Here is a 20,194-nt window from a genome sequence, read left to right on the forward strand (position 1 = left end):
AAGACCTCGTTTCAGAGTCTCTCAGTCCACACTAAGTTACATATGTGATCTTCCTGAAGGGATCAATTGTGCTTCTGTATCAAAAGCAACATGCAAAAGTAGTAGTTTGTCCTGAAAACACTATTTAAGAGGAGAAGGGGGTGGGATTATGGACATTGGGGAGGGTATGTGCTTTGGTGAGTGCTGTGAAGTGTGTAAACCTGGTGATTCACAGACCTGTACCCCTGGGGATAAAAATATATGTTTATAAAAAATAAAAAAAAATAAAAAATAAATTAAAAAAAAACCTTTCTACTAAACAATAAAAAAAAAAAAAGAGGAGAAGTCAGTAAATATACTTTAAGATGATGAATTGCATTTTGGAAATGAAAATATAAAACTTAAACCTCTCTGGGGATGCAGGAGAGTGGAATGTACTCTCTCATTTTCATGAATACACTTTTGTTCTCTCTAAGAATGATCCTGACTTTCAAATATGCAAATGTATCGCTGTGAGTGTAAGGAGCAAATGACTGGCACAATTGGATCTCCAATCCTTTCTGTGGGCCATTTCTAAAATTGCTATGAATTAGAAGTCTGTGGAGCAGAAACTGAATTACCAGAGTCTATGTTTTCAAAGGGTCTATTTTGCCATAGTTCCACATTGATATAATTATGAAAATATGTGACAATAATGCTTCCTTTCCTGAGAGCTGGAGTAGTCACACTGAATTGAAAGAACAGCATAGTCGAGATGCAACGTCGGAAGATGGCGCTACTCTCCAAGAGAGAGGGGATTCTTCCCCACCCCACCCCACTCCCGCCCTCCCACCCATCCCCCTAACCCCCCTCCCCCCATCATGGTTTGTGTAATTTCTGGCTGACCTGTACGCAACAAGCATCAGGTGGCAAGACAACTGATGTGTGCATGAAACTGTGAGATTGAAAAATCTGAATGTCTAACCAGAATGGTGGTTTTACAAAGAAATATTACCATTTACTTTTTTTATTCAATGCACATTTTTGAGTACTTACCATTTGTAACGTTCTGAATCATGGAGGATATAGACAAGAAATCATGCCTGCAGAAAGCTAACAGTTTATCCACATTGCGCACATACACATACCCATGCATGCACGCAAGACTTAAATATGCTAACACGGGATACGTACAATAAGGAAAGGCAGAAAATGATTAGGCTGTTCCGAAGACAGCCACACTGGGCAGAGAATAAAGACAGAGTTAGGAATAGTCAGGGAAACAACTGGACTGGAAAAACGGCACATGCAGGTGTAAGATGCGTTGAGCTGAACTTGGAGGCCTCTGAGTAACACAGGGCCGTGCTCATACATTATTTCAGAATAATGAGGTTCTACCAAAGGCTTTTGAGCCAGGAAGTGAGCATCAGAGCTGTGCTTCGGAAGTCAGCTTGTTCGGTGGTGTGGAGAAGGTAAGGTTGGGACAGAGGAAGATGATGAAAAAAGTCGGGGCAGGGGGCGGAATTGACATACTAACAGCTGGCTCTTGAAATTGGTCGTACAGCTATTATTAATGCATTTTACATGAGGAAAATAGTTTGACCTTTAAGAGTCTGCATGTAATGTTTATCCGGGCTTATGTAAGTTATTAAGGCAAAACTATTCCAGATGTTTAGCAATGTTTACTACACGAAAGTTTCCTGCTGGTATTTGCAAGTATATTGCAATAATGTGATAAAAGCTTAGAAGTGAGAGAAAAAAAGCAATCTGCCTTTTATCTCTCTTATGTCACACATACGCTTAGTAAGGTTGCAGGGGGCTGCGTCTAGAGCATCCCTTGGAAAGCGCAGAACCCACCACATTGGGGCAGTGGTCGAGAATGAGGAAGGCATTTATACAGTTTCTTGGGAACATATTTGGTATTATTCCTTTTCTCTCCAAACCCTTTCCATGTTGAACAGTTTAACTGATCTTGCCTTTGGAAAATTAAGAGAGTGTAGGGAAGATGGGATTGAAAAGCTGCCTCCAGAGAGTTCTTGTAAAAAAACAACAATAATGTTAAAGCTGAGGAGGTTTTTTGTTGCACCAACAAAAGTATGGTAACCTGTCTGGTAAGACATGTTGTTAGCATTAATGCTAATAGGATTAGAAAAAGTTCATCATTCTCCAGCAATTACTCTTCTTTATCCATTCCCCCATTCATCTAATGGAAATTTATGAATACCAGGCATGCATTAGCGTGCTATGGTCTGAGGAGGTTGTCAAGGACTCCAGCTTAGGGCACAATTGGCAATACAACAGCTAAGGGGACATGGGGACATGAAGGACCATGGTGTGTTCAGGAATCGAAAGTGCCAGGGAATGAGACTGATTAGAAGGCACAGCCCAGATCATGGTATGCTTTGCATAAATCATTTAAAAACCTGGGATTTACCCTGAGCAAGTGTGATTCTTTTTGATGGCCACTTCTTATATTCAAGACCTGAAATTATAAACAACATACTTACAAACAAAATCTGTTCTGGTTGGCGGTCCTTTTGATCCTCTTCTGAATTTGGGTATGACTCACTCAGTATTGACACAATAAAAAAAAAAAAAAGACAGTTGCTAGTGCTAGAACTATTTGCTCTGCCAGATTTCCGGGTGGCTGGTTTCAGTCCTAAGTGGGAAGTTGGACAAATTGAAGTACTTTACAGTGGAGGACATCTTCTGGTCAGAGCAGCAACATCTGAGAGTGAAACGTGATTGTAAAATACGCAGTGGAAGGAGAGCTAAGAACGTTTCCTTCTGTAGAAGAGTTTAACTCCCGTAAAGTGCTTACAACAGTATTTGGCCCATAGCACTCAACAAACAGTAGCTACTAGTATTAATAGTATGAATTAAATTTTAAAGGAAAATTAGAATAGGAAGAAATAAAGAAGATGATAAACATGGACTACTATTTGGAATGCTTGTTAATATAGCTTGAAGGTACCCCAACTGATACGTTCACGACCAACGCTTATGTCATGGGCACATCCTCTGTGCCAGGCATGGAACAGGCTGTGAGGACACAGCAGGGATTAAAGGAGACAAAAAGCCCACCTTTGAGGAGGTTAAACTCTGGGTGTTTGGCTTAGGCTTTGGAGACTGGAGATAGGGTTCTGTGATCAAATTCCCAATCTGTGGATACCACTATGCCTCTTTTCACTTCCTCCTGCAAGTCTGCTGAAGAGGATTCTGGTGAGGGTGAAGATGGTGGTTAGAAGGGACGGCAACAACTGAATGGCTCTCACCTGAATGCAGAAGTCATTACTCTTGGGGCTGCTGCTTCTGGATCAGCACTCGTCCTATCCCACAATCCCACAGACTTCTCCCTGTGCCGAGCAGTGTTACTTTTAGGGTATTCGTGATTCCGTTTGTGTGACGATGCTGTTCCTGCTTCGGGGTGGGTCCCAGGATAGCGGAGTTCAATTTTAAACTGAATGCTAATCCATTATCAGGTCAGTTATGACTTAGAAGCTTTGGAAGCAGTTTTTCAAAGCAGCCTGACCCAATCTGTCATTGCCAAACTGATACTTCCCTGGAGAGAAAAAAAAAAAAAAATCTGTTTTGTCTTTTGTTTAGAATATGTACTAAAAATGAGAGTAGATGATGTTGAGAATGAAGAGTTTCACAGTCTAAAAATATCTTAATTATTATTTAAACCATATTTTTCCTGTGTAATACTAAAACTTTACTTTGAAAACTTCTAAAAATTTCACACATACATCTGTGAAAGCTGTTAAATTGATTCTATTTAGCAATGATTCTTTTAACTTTGGTCTTTACTGGTCTCAAAAACTTGCTGTAATGCTGTTTGCTCTACAGAGACTTTCAGTGCATACTTCAACAGTCCAGGCACCTAAAAGAACTCTTTTTGGTGTCTTTTTATCTTTTTACCCACAGGAATGTGGCCTCAATTATATTATTGATTCTGAAGTAGTTCTTCTTCTTCTTCTTTTTTTTTTTCTTTTCCCAAGGAGAGAGGGAATGGGAGCAGAGTGGGGAAGGGCAGAGGGAGAGAGAATCTTAAGCAGAATCCCAGCATTGAGTGTAGTAGAGCCCCACAGGGCTCCATGAGGGGCTCGATCTCACAACCCTTAGATCATGGCCCTGAAACTGGGACACTGAGATCATGACCTGAGCCAAAATCGAGGGTCAAGCACAGCCAACTGAGCCACCCAGGTGGTGTAGTTCTTAAAGCAGGAGGTATACCTAGGCTTTCTAGATTGAAGCGTGGTGTTTGAAATAGTGTGAATAGATTCAAATAACTCATATGTATGCAAGCAGGCACACACACACACACACACACACACACACACACACACACGCTGTCTTCTGCTAATAATTAGGCTGAAGTAAGACTTCCAGCAAAAGAACAGGGAATTCAGAACAATTGGTTTGTGATAACTTAGAATGAAAAGTGTTATTTACTTAGAAAATGGCTTCAGTAAGTGTAAATTAACCTAAATTAGGCTCTTTTCAGGGAGTTTGTATAAATAGATTCCTATGTCAGTGAAATTATATATATTACTGTGTACCACTTTCATCAAAATTTTTAAAAAAATGTCTCAAGTTATTGTTGATGACTATCCCTAGAGCAATGTGTATTGGATGACAATCCAGATAGGAAAGTTTTAAAAATAGATGAACAATTGTTTCCAAATATATTCTAGTAAGATATACCTTAAGGGATTTTCTTCTATTTAACACTGTATCATGAACATAGAACACAAGTTATCTTTCCAAATCTGTTAATTAAATAAAACTGGAAGAGAAAGGTAATACAATCGAGATTACAGTACAATTAAGATTCCAGGGAATTGTCCAAGAACTCAGCAGTCCAAAGGGACTGCACCTAACAGTTACAATTAAGGAAGATTAAAGTTAAGCGTTTGAATAAAATGGTTTTTAATTAAAAAAATAAAATATAAGTTGGGAGGTACCTGGTTTCATAGACATATATGTGAAAAAAAAGTCAAGAGAGTTTTAATGAGCTAACAGTGTAAATATCTCATGACTCTTAAAAATATCATATAGATAAAGGCAATATAACTTTCATCTTCAGTGGTCATGATACATCTGGGGTATTATGTTTAGTACAGATAGTCCCCAACTTACAATATTTCCTCTTAAACAGTTATTTAAATTTATGATGATGTGAAGGTAATATACATTCTGTAAAAACCGTACATGGAATTTTGAATTTAGATCTTTTCCTGGGCTGGTGATAAACAGTACAATACTCTTGTACGATTTGGCCAGTGGCAGTGGGCCACAGCTCCCAGTCAGTGGTGTTTATATGTGCGTATGTGCGTATCATGAGGGGAAACCATTGTTATAACCACTCTGTACCCATACAACTGTTGTTTTTCACTTTCAGTATTCAAAAAATCATGTGAGATATTCAACACTTTACTATAGAGTAGAGTTTGTGTTATCTGATTTTGTCCAACTGTAGGCTAATGTAAGTATTCTTTTTTTTTTTTTTTTAGATTTTATTTATTTATGACACGGAGAGATAGCAAGAGAGGGAATACAAGCACAGGGGAGCTGGAGAGGAAGAAGCTCCCACTGAGCAGGGAGTCTGATATGGGGCTCAATCCCAGGACTCTGGGATCACAATCCAAGCTGAAGGCAGACACCCAACAACTGAGCCACACAGGTACCTCTCTAATGTAAGTGTTCTAAGAACATTCAGGGTAGGCTAAGGTAAGATATACTATTCAATATTTAGTAGGTTAGGTGTGTTAAATGCATTTTCAACTTACAGTCTTTTCAATTAAATTGTGGGTTTGTTGGGATATAACCCTGTCATAATTTGAGGAAGATCTGTACTTGATATAATATTTTAATGGAAACATTTACAAACAATGGTATCTTCAAAGGAATGAAAGTGATCCAGTAGGAAGAATGGAAAACATTCAATGTGAGGAAGCATCAAAAGATCTGGGAATTTTATTTATTTTTTATTTTTAAAGATTTTACTTATTTATTTGACAGAGAGAGAGACAGAGAGAGAGGGAACACAAGCAAGGGGAGTGGGAGAGGGTGAAGCAGGCTTCCTGCTGAACAGGGAGTCCGATGCAGGACTCCACCCCAGGACCTGGCCTGAGCCAAAGGTAGAGGTTTAACAACTGAGCCACCCAGGTGCCCCAGATCTGGGCATTTTAGATTGTGGAAGAGAGCAAGTGCAAAAGAAATACCAGTTGTAATCAAATATTACATTAGGTCAATGAAAACTTAGATTTATTCTAAGACAAATCTAGAATCAATAAGTGAAAACTGTAAAGAGGTAGTTGACTCAATGTAAAGACTTCTCCATTCATCAGAATTGTAATGGAAGAAATCTTAAGGTGAAAAGTCCTTTGTCATGGGAAATTTTCAACTGGAAATTAGATGACCATGTGTTCAAAGCTGTAAAAGAAAGTATTCCCATACCGGGCAGAGATTTGCTTCTTGAACTAGTTGGACTCTTAGGGACACTCCAGATATATTTAAATTTTCTAAAATTGTTCAACTAATATTTTAATTTCCAAATTTTGATATATAGTTCTCTGGAATAATCTCCTTTAGTTAAAAAATGTTTATTTAGGGCGCGTGGGTGGCTCAGAGGGTTAAGCCTCTGCCTTCGGCTCAGGTCATGATCTCAGGGTCCTGGGATCGAGTCCCACATCGGGCTCTCTGCTCAGCAGGGAGCCTGCTTCCTCCTCTCTCTCTCTCTGCCTGCCTCTCTACCTGCTTGTGATCTCTGTCAAATAAATAAAAATAAAATCTTTAAAAAAAATGTTTATTTATTTTTTATTGGAGGATAATTGACTTTTTTTTTAATTTTTTATTTTTTATAAACATATATTTTTATCCCCACGGGTACAGGTCTGTGAATCACCAGGTTTACACACTTCACAGCACTCACCAAAGCACATACCCTCCCCAATGTCCATAATCCCACCCCCTTCTCCCAAACCCCCTCCCCCCAGCAACCCTCAGTTTGTTTTGTGAGATTAAGAGTCACTTATGGTTTATCTCCCTCCCAATCCCGTCTTGTTTCATTTATTCTTCTCCTAAAACTTTAAAACATTAAGCCCACGGAAAATGTAAATACAAAATGGAGGCCAGTACTCTTTGTAACTCTTTCAATGACAGCAAAGCAAATTTTTTTTTTCTTTTTCGTCTTGCAATGGACAAACAGGCTTGCATCGAAATTATGAAAAGTTTAAGTTATTTCCAAATAAAGCCACCAGTTTTTCTTTAACCAACCCTCAGAAGATGCCTTAATTTCAGTCATATGTACATTAAAGTTTCTGATCTCTTCTTGGAAATACACTCTTTATTTTTTCTTTTCTCTCTTTTTGGAAACTACTTTTTTCTCTCTTATTCTTAGAGAATCAGATTGACTATCAAAACTGCAGCCCTAATTTCTCCCATAGGCCTGTTTCCTGGGAAGATGGCTATCCCCTTTGCCTGATCATGTGCATCTCTTCTTTACGTTCACTGAGAGAGAGGCTGAAGCCAGATAACTTAAGGTCTTTCAAGCCATGGAGGAAAAAAATTAGTTTTTCTTTCTGAGAGCTAGAAAGTTATTAGAGAGTTTTTGAGAATAAGGATGGCATGATATGAAAGTATCATTTTGTCCACTGCTGAGTGGTGATATGATGGCAGAGGACCAACAAGAGGCAGGCAGCCAAGGACAGTTATCAAGCCAGAACCGACTAGCTCTGGTTGAAGTAGTAGTGAGGAGTAGGGGTGGTAAGAAATGCTAGGATTGAGGATATGCTGTATTTTAAAATATATGTTTCATAAAGCATGCAACTGGCAAGAGAGCATCTTTTGCTACATAAAAACTGGAATTTGGTCTTTGAAATTATTATTTTATGGCCTCTCTGATTTGGTAATTACTAACACAAGGGAAAACTTCAAAGGGCAGTGTATTGTACTAGTGAGCATTTCTGCAATAGGCTTGAGAGCAGTTGTTAGTCATCAATTGAGCTTTCCTTTCTCTCCTTCTCTGAGTAAAAGAAAGAAAATGGACTCCTTAACACTAAGGAAGTTACAGAGGCAGATGAAGTTACAACGGCGTGGTTTTTACATGCCTTTATGTACATGTTTTTGTCTTTATTTTTCCTAAATCATACACATAAAGAATTATTTGCATTAGCCATCTTGTTGGATAAATGACTTGAAAGATTTGTGAATTTTCTGAAAATGTAAGCACTTTAGCATATAAATGGAAAAGCATTAATGAAACAGGATGACATCTCTACCATAAGTCTTTAGATATTATACATAATTACTTGGCAGCAAATCAATATAGCTCCCCTCTTCAGTTGTGGTAAATTTGGCAGTTTTGAATTCCTCCAATATAATAAGTATACAGTATATAATTTTTTGGTCTAAATTCCTCATTAGAGTTAAAAATTAATGTTCCCAACAGAACAGCGATAACCTCAATTCTTCAAGTACCCATTTTGTCAAATATCCCAACCTTTTATTGAGGGTGTTTGGTTGGATCAGTTAGAGGGAGGGTGGGTGCATCTATTAAAGTAAAATTTTTCCTGCCTCAAAACCAGTGACCACACAGAAACTTGGAGTCTACCTGGAGAAACATCTATGTACTAACAATTTGACAGATACCTTTTTAAATATTTAATCTTTTGAGAGGGAAGTGAATATTTATCTTTAGTTTTCAGGGTTTGGGAAATTGTGCAAAATTTATGTAACTGGGATGTTTAGAATAAAATGGGAAATTACTTAGCTACCATTGGGAATAGTTATAAATAAGAGTTTGTATGTGTGTGCTTACTTACTAGAATGAATGCACAAAGGTTTTCTTTTTTGTTTGGTTTTGGATTTTTTTTTTTTTTTTTTTAAGTATAAGCTGCAAGATTTCACTTGGCACAGCTCCTAGAATGTAAGGGAAATTTAGAAGCAGCCAGAGTTGCCCTCCTTTTCACTTCTGTTGAGATTGATGCCTGAGGCTGGATAGAATACAAATTCGTGCTATTCCATCTTGTAAGTGGGAACATCCTGTTTACTTAGGCACAATGCACATGTTATTGTGTTGATTTGATTCTTTGCATAAATGATGAGAGCAGGAAAGTCAGCACAACAAAAGAGGAAAGAGAAAGCAATTGTTGACTTGCTGAACTTGAGCACTGCTGAACTTGAGTAAGCTGTAGGGAAGCAACATGAAACATTCAGAGGATGGTGGAATCTGGATGCAAATATCTGGATTTGAATCACAACGTGGACGCTCATTCGATTTATGGCCTTGGGTGAGCTACTTGCTCTCTCTGAGTTTCCACGTTCTCATTCATAAAAATGAGGATAATGATGCCCATCTTAAAAATTTGTGTTGAAATACTGCCTCAGAAGGAATGAGCACATAGGGGTTATTCCAAAAAAAGTAGTTGAATCTGAGAACTCCTTGTTCCTTTATTCCAAGTTGCCTGGCTTTGCTGTGTTTTCTTTTCTTTCTTTTTTTTTTTTTTAATTTTTTATTTTTTATAAACATATATTTTTATCCCCAGGAGTACAGGTCTGTGAATCACCAGGTTTACACACTTCACAGCACTCACCACAGCACATACCCTCCCCAATGTCCATAATCCCACCTCCTTCTCCCAAACCCCCTCCCCCCAGCTGTGTTTTCTTATTTTTGAATGTTTGGCTTAAATATTCAGCAATATGCTTCAAAGTAATTTTGAGACAAGACAAAAAGAAGTATATGGAATGAGCTGTAGATTTATTTCTCTCTCTCTTCTTTTCCTAGAGGGCTCTCCTAAAGATTTGGACAGTATACATACTGTTTTATGCCTTTGGTGGTGGCCTATACATTGAAATTTTTCAATTGATTTTATTTAATGATCAGTGTTTAAAGCTGTTGACTTCTGCTACTTTTTTTCCTATTACCTGATGCCTGTTTTAGATACCTTTGTGTTCACTGTCAGATATTTTATAACAGGTTTTTTCCCAGCTTTAAAAAATTTGTTACACGGATATATTTTCGAGGAACATCAAATGTCTACTGTCTTTTTTAAATAAGTGGTATACTATGATTAAAAACAAATAAAAATAATTATAAAATTGAAGATTTTTTTCCAAATTATAGTTATATGTTGATACCTAAAATTTCTAGGATTTCTAATATTCTGTCCGTAAGGTGATGCTGGAGGAGGTCATCAAGAGCATTGGACCACTGTTGACCCCCAACCTGGCTTGGGCAATCAAAAGCTCCTCACCCCCTTTCCTGTCCTTGGAAAGTGCATTTTGCTCAACATTCCCACAGTAGGGTCAGTTTTAAGTAAAAGAGCACTTCAACTCCCTCCATTTTGACCTTAAACTTTCTAATTGATTATGTTCTTCTTTCCAGCTATCTCTTAACTCAAGCAAGGGACACTGTGGGCAAAGCATCCCTTAATGGGAACCAAAATGACCCCTCAAGCAATGAGGAATGCCCTGAGCCCACAAGACCCCATGACTCTAGGACAATGATCAATTTAACCTTCACTTCCCACTGGCATATGACCACCTACTTTTGTCCTACATTTTCCCTTTACAAACCTGAAGTATTTTTGGCACTTTGGAGACAGTCTTTGAGACATTAGTCCACTTTCTCCCTGGTGTTGGCCTCATTGAATAAATTCCTTTCTTGTTTCACCACCAGTCTCTCAGCCTTTGGATTTTGTCAGTGGCAAGTAGCCAAAAACAGTCTGTTCAAGGCCCCCAGGGCCAGGTGGAGAAAACTGGACAGCTACAAGCAAAAAAATGAAACTAGATTATCATCTTACACCATACACAAAACTCAATTTAAAGACTTGAATGACCGGAAGCCATAAAATTCCTAGAAAAAAAACTTAAGTGAAAAATATTTTGACTTCAGTCTCAGCAATGATTTTTTGGACCTAACTACAAAAACAAAAATAAACAAATGAGATTACATCAAACTAAAAAGCTTTTGCTAAGCAAAGGACATCATCAACAAAATGAAAAGACAACCACTGAATGAGAGAAAATATTTGTAAATTATGTATCCAATGAAAGGTTAATATCCAAAATATATAAAGGATACATAGAACTCAATAGCAAGAAACCATACAATCAAACAATGGGTAGAAGACCTCAATAGATATTTTTCCAAGGAAGATGTACAGTTGGCCAACAGACACAGGATAAGATGCTCAACATCTCTAATCATCAGAGGAATGTGAATCAAACCATAATAAGATAACCACTTCATATTTATTACAATAGTTATTATCCAAAAAAAGAAAAAAAGAAAAAAAGAAGTGTTGGGAAGGATGTGGGAGAATGAAAACTTTAACACACTGTTGGTGGGAATGTAAATTGGTACAACCACTAGAGAAAACAGTATGGAGTTTCCTAAAAAATTTAAAAATTATATGATCCAGTGATTCTAGTACTAGATATTTATCTGAAGAAACAAAACTCTAATTTGAAAAGATATATACACTTCCATGCATTATTTATAATAACCAAGATATGGAAATGACTTAAATAACCACCAATGAATGAATGGATTAAGAAAATGTGGTATATATATCTATAAAATGGAATACTATTCAGTCTTAAATAAAGAATAAAATCTTGTCATTTTTAATAACATAGATGGATCTTGATGCTTATGCTAATAAGGCAGAAAAAGAAAGACAAGTACTATACAATTTCAATGACATGTGGAACCAAAAAAACAAGCACACAAAACAAAGTAAAACTCATAGAATCAAAGAACAGAACAGTGGTTGCTAGCAAAGAAGGAGTTTGGGGATAAATGAAATGGGTTAACAGGTACAAATTTCCAATTATAAAATAAATATTTCACTGTGATACTATATACAGCATGGTGGCTGTGGTCAGTAATATTGTAGTACATACTTGATAGTTGCCAAAAGAGTAATTCTAAAAGTTTTCATCACAAGAAAAAAAAATTGTAATTTTGTATGGTGACAGATGGTAACCAGACTTATTATGGTGATCATGTGCTGTGTATATAAATATAGAGTCATTATATTATACATCAGAAACTACTATAATGCTATATACCAGTTATACCTCAATAAAACCAAAACCAAAACAAACAGAAATAATTGATACAGTTATAAGTAATATATTTACTAAAATGCCTGTAAGATTTGATTTGATTTCTTTTTCTTTTTTAATGGATTGTGGATATGTAGTCAAGTATTCTATTTAAAAGTTACTTGGGTTAGGTCTCCCTATACCACTTCAGTATGATTATGTAATTCTTCGGGGTTCATTTGTTTTTGATTGCCTAAGGTTTTAATTTTTTCCTTTCATTTTAGTATTTTAATATGGAGAACATTAATATGTTTCTAAAATCAAACTACACAAAAATGTAAACCAGACATGTATCACTCTCAGTGGCATATATTTTCTGACTCCTGCTCCCCTGCAAAAGTAAGCACACACATATACACATACAACACATATACCACACACAGGAATTATATCATATACTGATATGCACTATGCTTTTCTTACGAATATATCCTAAAAATCACCCCATATCTATTTATAGAAGTCTTCCTCATTCTTTTTATAACTTGGTAGTGTGCCACTATGTGGGTGTAGTTTAGTAGACCAAGCCTTCTATTTGGGCACTTAGGTAATTTGCAATATTTTGTCATCACAAATAATGTGCAAAATATATTTTCATACTGTTCCAAGCATATCTTCCTAGAGATGGGATTTCTGATACAGAATGTAAATGCATATATAATTTTATTAGATATTGCCAAATTCTCCAGAAGAGTTGTACCATTTTGCATTCTCACAGCAATGTATGAGAGTGCCTGTTTCCCCACAGCCTTGCCAGCAGAGTGCATTATTAAGTTTTTTAATTTCTATCAATCTATAGTGACAAATGGTAACTTAGTGAGATTGTAATTTAAATCTCCTTTATTATAAATAACGTTGAATGCCATTTCATGTGTTTAAAGATCACATGCTCTTTGTGATTTTGTCTATATTCAAGTCTTTTGTCACTTTTTCTATAGAGTGTTGAATTTTTTTCTTAGATTAAAAAAAATACTTCTTTATATACTAGGTATAGTATCCTTTTGTCTGTTGATATATGTTGCAAAAAAATTTCTCCTTATTTGTTGTTTTAGTTTTTTTTGAATTTGATCTTTCATGATACCTTTTACAGAAATTATTCTATTGTCTACCAGACAATTTTGACAAATTTTATTTTTCTAATGAATTATTAATTGTTGATCTTATCTATGCTTTTCATTTTTTATGCAGGTGTGCAAAATTTATTTCTAATTATCTTGTATTACATATATAATATAGTATAGATTTTTCCCTCTGTATCAATAGTTATTTCTTCCATGTACTTCTTCTCCCTTTTTATTTTTATTTTTTAAGATTTTATTTATTTATTTGACAGAGAGCACAGGTAGGCAGAGGCAGACAGAGAGAAAGGAAGGGAAGCATGCTCCCTGCTGAGCAGAGAGCCAGATGTGGGGATCGATTCCAGCACCCTGGGATCAGGACCTGAGCTGAAGGCAAAGGCTTTAACCCACTGAGCCACCCAGGTGCCCCTTCTTCTCCCTTTAAAAAAAAAAATTCATTTAGCTAACATTTTGTCTATTTTTTTACCCTTTTTAAGATTAAAATGTTGATTTAATTAATAATTAATTAATTTAAGACTTTATTTACTTATTTGAGAGAGAGAGTGAGTGAGGTAGCAGAGAACACAAGCCAGGAGTAGGACAGAGGAAGACAGAGGAGAGACTCTTCAAAGAGCAGGGAGCTGGACACAGGACTGCATCCCAGGACCCTGGGATCATGATCTGAGCTGAAGGCAGGTGCTTAAGCAACTGAGCCACCCAGGTGCCCTAAAATTTTGATTTAATTTACTAGACTATTTTCTTTTCCGTACCTAATTAATCTCTGTGTTTATCTCTGTTATTTTCTTCATTGTGCTTATTTTGGCTTACTTGTTTTCTATTTTTTAAGCTGAGGATTTATTTAATGTTTATCTATCTCTCTATTGCTATGGATTGAGAAGCAGCAAACTTTTTTTTGTAAAGGGTTTATAAATAGTATAAATTTTTGGTTTTGTGAGCCATATAATCTCTGTCACAGCTCACCAACTCGGCAGCTGCAGTGCAAAAGCAGCCATAAGACATACGTAAATAAATAAGCTGGACTGGGTTTGCCGGTCATACAAAACGGGCATTGAGCTGGGTTTGCCCCAGGGACTAGTTTTCTGACCCCTGATATAGATGTTTAAAACTGAAATTTCCCCGATCATTACTTTAAATATACCCCACAGATTCTATTGTTTTAGTTATCTTTCTCTTTTTAGAAGTTTTGTAACTTATGATTGTATTTCCTCTTCCACTTTAATTTCCATGTGAAATTTCTTTTTTAATTTTCAGTTGTTTTGAATTGTGATCAGAGTGTTGTTGTAGTTGCTTATAGTATGGAAATTACAGATCCTTTCTTTGTGACCTAATATAAATCTGGGGGGAATATTCTATGTGCATTTGAGAAGAAAACATATTCTCCATACTGCTGTATAGTGTTTGATATATCCCTCCACATTGTATATTGCTGATTATGTTATTTAGATCTTCTCTAGCCCGAATTTTAAAATTTTATTTGTCTTGAGCTGAAAATAATGCTTCAAAGTCTTCTATTTTTAATGTTACTATTTCATCTTATATCTCTTATGGTTTGTTTTTAATAAATAGCTACAGTATTATTTGGTGTATAGAAATAACTTTTATTTCCTCCTTGTGAATTATGGCTTCTAGCATTTTAAAATGCCCTTTTTGTTCTCATTTAATGTTTCTTGGCTTGAATTTTACTTTGATATCAGAAACACAAGCCCTGCTTCCTTAATGTTCCCATTTGCCTAGTATGTCTTTGCCCTTGCTTTTATGTTTCAAACTTTTGAGTTACTGTTTTAAGTGTGTCTCTTATACACAGCAGAGCTGGGTTTGCTCTAGGAGCCAATCTGAAAATATTTTCCTCTCATATGTAAGTGAAGCCTGTTCATATTTATTTTTATGACTGATATGTTGCTTTTGTAATGTTATTTTATAATTACTGTATCTAGTGTCTTATATTTACTTTACCTCTTTCTGTATTTACCTTGTTCTGTATGTATTAAGCCTCCTTTCCTTTATTTAACATTTCTTTTGATATTGAAGGAGTTTTGTCTTATGTTTTATTCATGTATACTTATTAATATATACCTTTTATAGTGTCTTTAATCACCTTATTTCTTACTTAATGTTTCATTCTTCCCACCTATTATATTTACAACAGCCAATGCTCTTATTCCATTTTTTCCCATTTTCTCCTTCCATTAGTTGTATTATTTTTTTTGACAAAATATATGATGTTTACATACTATTTCCCTTCATACATCAAAACCCACCCTGTATTAGTTCTACAGTTAAGGATGTGAAATGTTCATCTTTGGTCCTTTTGTAGAAGCTTCCCAGTTGTTCTTTGTTTTCCATTGTGCTCATATTACAGTAGAAGGTTCATGAAGAGCTCCTGGTTACAGTGTATCTTGAGTTGCTTCTCATTCAAAGTTGTTCATTTTTATAGATTTGACGCTTGTTGAATATAAAATCCTTGGCTCAGACTTTTCTTAGATTTTTTGAAATGCTGCTACTCTTTGGTCTTGCTCTTGAAAAGTCTGGCAGCAGTGTAATTTTTAAAATTTTTATAATTTAATATTTTTGTCCAGGAATCCTGATGATTTTGTTTTTGTCTTTAAAGACTAATAGTTTTACTAAGATTTTGAGAATTTATTGTTCTGGGTCAGCTTTCCAGGGTACACTAGGGGCCTTTTCAGTATGTAAATTTAGCTGTGTTTTGAAAGCTTTGTTAGATTACAGTTTTAAATATTACTGCTATTAGATTGTTTTGCTTTTCTTTGGAATCTCTAGTTATATGCACACTGGGCGTTCCTGGCTTGCCTTCTGTTTCATTTACCATCTCTTCAATCATTTTTATTTCTTTATCTCATTTTATTTTCTTGATTGTTTTTCTTCTTTTCTTCAATGGCCTCATTAAATTTTCATTTGGATTTATTATACCTTGAGCATTTTGTAATTTATTCTTTTTTAAAAATAGTTTATATCTTTGATATACTCTTTAGCTAACTAAACTCTTATTGCTCTCTTCCTATGAGAGTTTTGATGTTGTTTTGGGGACCATTTCTATTCTTAATTTTTATTTATTTATTTTTGTTAAAGGATTTTATTTATTTATTTGAGAGAGAGACAAGTGGGAGTGGGGGGAGGGGTGGGCAGAGAGGGAGAAGCAGATTCCCAGATGAGGAGAGAACTAGTCACAGGACTAGATCCCAGGACCCTGGGATCATGATCTGAGCCAAAGGCAGGCAGCAGGCTGACTGAGCCACCCAGGCATTCCTGATTCTTACTTAAAACAAAACAAAAAAACCCTTTAAATTCTCAATTAAGGATTTAAAATTCTAATTCAAGTGTGGTGTTGCAGTTCTCTCCAGGTGCGTGTGTGTGCACGCGCGCGTGTGGTTGAGGAGAATTTTCTCAGCTGATATCTTTGATTCACAGTTTGTGTTTCTTCTTTCAATAGCAATATATGAAATTTGACTTTTTTCTATTTCAGAACACCTGATGGACAAGATTCCTTGTTTGAGAGTGACCTCTTTCAGTTTGTCAAACTACAGTCTAATTAAAGGATACTATTGTTTTCTTTTGGTGATGGTAGTGCTGGCCAAGTTGTTTTAGTTCTTTGTTTCTGTAAGATTGTTACTTCTCTCCCACACCTTTTGACTCTTTTTTTCTCCTTCTTTACTACTACATATTCCCAAGAGGCACTAATTTTCTCTGTTTACCTTTCTCTCCCAGCAATAATTCTCTGAGCCTACCACCTTCTCATTTTCAAGTACCTTCCAGATGCTTGGTGCTGTGAATTTCTAGATTCAGACCACTATTTGGATTTTGGTGCTGAATTCTTTTTTTCCTAGGGTGCTTTTCCTGTATCTCATCTGTGTACTGTTCCCCAAGGAATCTTTTAGCCTCCCTTTGCTTACTCTTCAGACACAACACAGGCAGGCAGCAGCAGTGAGAACTATGGAATTTGGTATTTATTTATTTCTTACAAGTAATATGAATTTGATATTTTCTCTCTTCTAGTAATGCTGAAGATTTGGGTCACATGTGGCTTTATTTGTCCTCCTTATTGCTCTTATGTTTGGGGAGGTAAGGGTTGAAGAGATTTACATTTAGGTAATCATTATTATCCTCTATACATGAAGTTTTATCTGTAGAGGTGTTTTGAAACTGACATTATATTAAAACAATACATGGCAAAGTCTCCATGTATACTGTCCTAGCAAGACAAGCCTCTCACTCTGCAGGTTTATATTCTGGAAATTTCCATTCCTTTGTAGTGTAGCAATATCATTTTATTCTCCTAGGAATGAATCTTTCTCTGAAAAAGTAGGTTTCAAGAAATGTTTTTCATAAATTTATAACAGAAATAAATTAGAATTAGAATCTCTAGACTCGGTCTTATGATTGTACTGCCTTATTGGTCTATTTATGGTTTAATAAAGTAGATTTTCAGCTCTTCCTTTCTTCCCTTTGGTGTAAAGCTTATGTTTACTCCAAGTTTCGGGAAATTTAGTCTATGTAGGGGGAGTGAAAGTTGGGGGGACATAATCAGAAATTATGAGGCAATTTCAATTATTTGAAGGAATGAGGAAAGACCACCACTGGTAAATAAGACACCAGGTTGTTTGATATAAAAATGTCAGAAAGCTTCTCTTAGATGTACTGTTGCAATAGAGTACTAAGTCTCTGGAGCCCACGGACTGCTCAAGTCACAAAACCAAGCAGCCTGCTCTGGAAAGTTCAGATGGACAACCCTACAGGACAGTCCGTCCAGAGGGAATTGTCAGCCTGGACTGTGTGAGTGCTCACCAGCAGTGTTCACAGATCATTATATGGCCTGCCATGGATACTGAAGAAGATGAAGAAGAAGAAGAAGAAGAAGAAGAAGAAGAAGAAGAAGAAGAAGAAGAAGAAGAAGGAGAAGAAGAGGAAGGAGGAGGAGGAGGAGGAGAAAAGTAGTAGTAGAAGGAGAAGAAGAAGAAAGAAGAACTCACCTGCCATAATTGTGTTTAGTTTTTCTAAAATAATTTGTTGAAATGTTTGTTGACCAGTACAATGTGCCATGTGCTGTTCTAGCAGTGGGGAGATAGTAGTTAATAAGACAGCCCAGGTCCTTATCCTCATGGAGCCTGCATTCTATATATATAGAAAAAAAAATATATATATATATATACAGACATACATCTAAATGACAAATACTATGTTTCACAGTGAAGTGCTCTGAAGTAAAAGCAATATTGTAATATGATAGAGAATCTGAGTTGGGGGAGATAGGTTAGGAGTGTTGTCACAGGAGTCTTCTCTGAGAGGTAACGCTTAAGATTAAAAGCCACAGAAAGCCAATCATATGAAGAGCCAGAAGAGTTTTAGAAAAAAGGAACAGCAAAAACCATGCTTTCAGGGATCATGTCTATGGTTTGTTACTGGAGAAGTTTCTCTGAATGTAGAATCCCTGAAACCATGAGGAGGAGGCGCGGGGCTTTCTCCTCAGTGTGAAGCTGGCTCTCGGTGCTGCTTCCACAACCATTTATTGCCACTGATGATCCTTCTTCTCCTCCTTCCGGAAGTAAGAGGACGTAGTCTGAGTGGAAGGAAAAAAAAGAAAGAAAGAAAAAAGGAACAACAGACTGAGTTTGGCACATTTGAAAAACAGAATCAAGGCCAGAGTGTCTGGAAACTTAGTATACAAAGAGTTAAGTGGCTTGAAATGAAGTCAGAGAGGTGGGGAGGAGACAGACTATTTGTAGTGGAAAAACTGGCCATTCAAACTGCAATGTAAAGTCTTTGTAAAGTATTTGATGGGTGAGTGATCTAAATTGATTCCTGTTCTTAAATGATTGATTTTAACAGTGGGTGATTTAATAAATAGTTAGGAATGAAAGGAAGGAGACCAAGGGTCAGGTTATTGCACTAGGCTTAGAAAAAGGTAATGGTAGCTTTGATCATAATGGCAGGACGGTGATACATTAGAATGTGATCTGGAGGATGGTTAATATGAATGATTAATAGATCAAATCACTGAGTGAGGGAAAGGGAAGAATGGAGGATAACATCTACACTTTGGAATTGAGCATCCAGTTGAATGTTGGGAAAATAATCCAAACAAATTGGCATTTATTGTTGCTGATACACTGTAGCATGATCACAAAAGGAGGAAGGAGGAATGAAAAAAACTAAACAGGGGACTGGTAGGAAGTTTCTATTTTATTTTGTTGCACCTGATTGAATTTATGGTTTAATTTCAGAGAGTTGTCAGGATTCAGCTGATGGCTCAAGAGCAGTTGTTCCTACTGTAATATGCCCAGTCATGTCATCACCAAGTCTTCTGTGAGAGGTAGTGGGTAAGATTAGACTTGAAAAATCTTAGAAGTATAATTATAAATGAGCCAGGAGAAGAGCCCTCTAGAAAAAAGAAACAGCACTGGGGTGCCTGGGTGGCTCAGTCATTAAGCATCTGCCTTTGGCTCAGGTCATGATCCCAGGCTCCCTGCTTGGTGAGAAGCCTGCTTCTCCCTCTCCCACTCCTCCTGCTTGTGTTCCTTCTCTGGCCCTCTCTGTCAAATAAATAAATAAAATCTTAAAATCAAAACCAAAAAAAAAAAAAGAAGAAGAAGAAGAAGAAGAAGAAGAAGAAGAAGAAGAAGAAGAAGAAGAAGAAGAAGAAAGGAAAAAAAAGAAGAAACAAAGAAAGAAAGAAAAAAAGGAACAGTGGAACAGTGGAACCTTGAATGCTGTGTTTGGCATTCAAGGTTCAGAATTGAGGATAATTGTGGCTGAAGCACAGTGAGTGGGGAGCTGAGTGGTTTGAAGTAAGGTTGGAGAGGTAGGTAGGAGCCAGATCACTTATAATGGAAAGTGTTGTACATTCAAACTATAACGCAAGGCCATTAGAGAATTTTATTTTATTTCAAGATTTATTTATTTATTTGAGGTGGGGTAGGGGCAGAGGGAGAGAGAGAATCTCAAACAGACTCCATGCTGAGCATGGAGCTCCCCTTAGGGCTCCACATGGGCAGGGCTCGATCCCAGAACCCTGAGATCATGAC

At 36.5% G+C, this 20,194-nt stretch overlaps 1 pseudogene; it reads left to right on the plus strand.

The window, feature by feature from the left end:
- Positions 1 to 18,533: 18,533 nt before the first annotated feature.
- Positions 18,534 to 18,738, plus strand: LOC116594526 (annotated as a pseudogene).
- The last annotated feature ends 1,456 nt before the right edge of the window (positions 18,739 to 20,194 follow it).

Source organism: Mustela erminea, chromosome 6 (genome assembly GCF_009829155.1).
Source record: "Mustela erminea isolate mMusErm1 chromosome 6, mMusErm1.Pri, whole genome shotgun sequence".
In the NCBI taxonomy this organism is placed as follows: Eukaryota; Metazoa; Chordata; class Mammalia; order Carnivora; family Mustelidae; genus Mustela; species Mustela erminea.